Raw genomic sequence first — 2,188 nt, forward strand, 5'->3', positions numbered from 1 at the left:
TTTTTAAAGACCTCTTGCTTTCTTCATGTATGATGTCCTTGATGTCATCCCACAACTTGTCTGTTCTTTGGTCATTAGTATTCAAAGCATCAAATCTATTCTTGAGACAGTCTCTAAAATATAATATACATTCATGCTTTTTGAACAAGGGGAGCCATTTTTTCACTTTGCACTGGTTCCTAAAAATCATGCAGATGGCCCTGGTTATCAGTGAGTAGAGATCAGACCAGACTAAAATATATATATACTAATGCAGTAGTAGCTGTCAAGTTTTCTCCATGGACTGACAGTGTCCCTCAGTTTGCTCACATATTCCTGAGTGCCTCTTGTCTGGTCATCTATGAAGAATAACAAGCTAGACCATGCTCAGCACTGCTAGTCTCTTCTTGACTAGTAATTGAGTCCAGTGTAACAAGCTTTTGTTTTTCTACATTCCTCTCTAATAATGCCTTACCATCCATAAAGCACAATAAAAAGTGCTTCACATATTAACACTAATTTTGACAAAATGGTAGGGAATATTGTTGGGCAATTAAACTTCCCAGAGGCCTCTCCAATGATTTCTTATTGGCATTTAAGGCTTCTATTAGCTGTTGATTGTTTGTATAATATTGCAACAGGGTATAGAATCTACCAATTTTCAAGCAGGCCCCATCAAAATATAGTTTTGAAGTTATAGTTAGAGTCCACAAATTCTCTTTACTCTCAGTAATTTTTTTTTAAAGTATGCAAAATTGATTTGAAGTTGTTTTTATTTGCTATTAAATGTTGTTAAGCACTTAGGAATGGACCATCTGCTCAGTTTCATCTAGGATTGCCAATTTCACATGTGGATCATAAATAGGTACAAAAGGGAGAACTGATTTCTTTTTTCAAAGACAACATGTACCCGCACAGTTTTGTTCATAAATTTACGAGTTTCAATCCCCGATCAAATGATGTTTGAATATCAAAAATATAATAAAATGATCAGATTTGAAATTGCACAAATGAATCTGTTAAACTTCTTTCTGGGACTATTATTATAGGTTTCCAAATTTTCCAATTTTTACTAGGGATATCAGCATCTTTTCAGGAGACTGAATGATTGCACAGTCATGATTTGTGTTTTTAGTAAAAATATCAGTCTTGATGATAGAATGTTTGACAGTTAGCTAGTGATGGCTTAAAATGACCATGACATTGTACATAAACTTTTTTATAGAAACTTTGGGAAAAAAAAGAATGTATTCAGCAAATTTATTTTTCTCTGCCAATAAATTGTTTCAAAATCCCCCAAATCTTTTCATGAGAAAAACAGTTATTTGAATTATTTTTTTTCACTCTGATCTTTTAGTCAGTCTTATAATATCAAGATAGAGTAAAAATTTTAGATATAAAATGAATTATGTTACACCTTAGACTACAGTCTGGCATAATCTAATTAACATCAGTTTATATAGATCACTTTACATAGTGGTATAAATTTATCCACAGAAACACTTGTAATAATATACCAATTATAAGTACATGAATTGCAACATAACTTGTAGAAGCAAACCACTGGAAACAATCTGTATGACCTTCAATGAGAGATATTTTTTCTAAAATGTAGTTATCTGCATTTACGAATAGCGTATAGCTATTAAAGGAAGAATAAGATACTTTTGTATTGTAGTGTTATATTTTTTAAAAACCCATTATAATATTTCTGGAAACATAAAACCAGATTTTTGCTTTATACTTTCAGTTTGTTATGGTTAAGGTTGAGTGTCATCTTGGCTGGGCCATGATTCTTAGTGGTTTGGCAGTTATGTAATGATGTAGTTTGGCAGTTACATAATGTTGTAGTCATTCTCCATGATGTGATCTCATGTGATCAGCCAATCAGTTGTAAAGGGAGTTTCCTTGGGGATGTAGCCTGTATCCAATATATATATGCAGGTTCTGCAAAGCTTACTTGCTTGCTTTGGACCTGCATCTGACTCATCACCATCTGACTTCTGGGTCTTGGGACTTAAGACAGCTGCCTGCTTATTGCCTACTGACTTTGGAATTCACCAGCCTTCACAGCTGGTGAGCCAGCGGCCTGCTATCTTAACTTGTTGATCTTGAGTTCATCAGCCCTTGCAGCTACATGAGTCAGGAGAAGCCACCAGCCTGATGCCTGACCCAGGGACTTGAGACTTGCTGCCAGCTTTTACAACCA

Source organism: Trichechus manatus, unplaced genomic scaffold, assembly GCF_000243295.1.
Source record: "Trichechus manatus latirostris isolate Lorelei unplaced genomic scaffold, TriManLat1.0 scaffold00470, whole genome shotgun sequence".
NCBI classification, from domain to species: domain Eukaryota; kingdom Metazoa; phylum Chordata; class Mammalia; order Sirenia; family Trichechidae; genus Trichechus; species Trichechus manatus.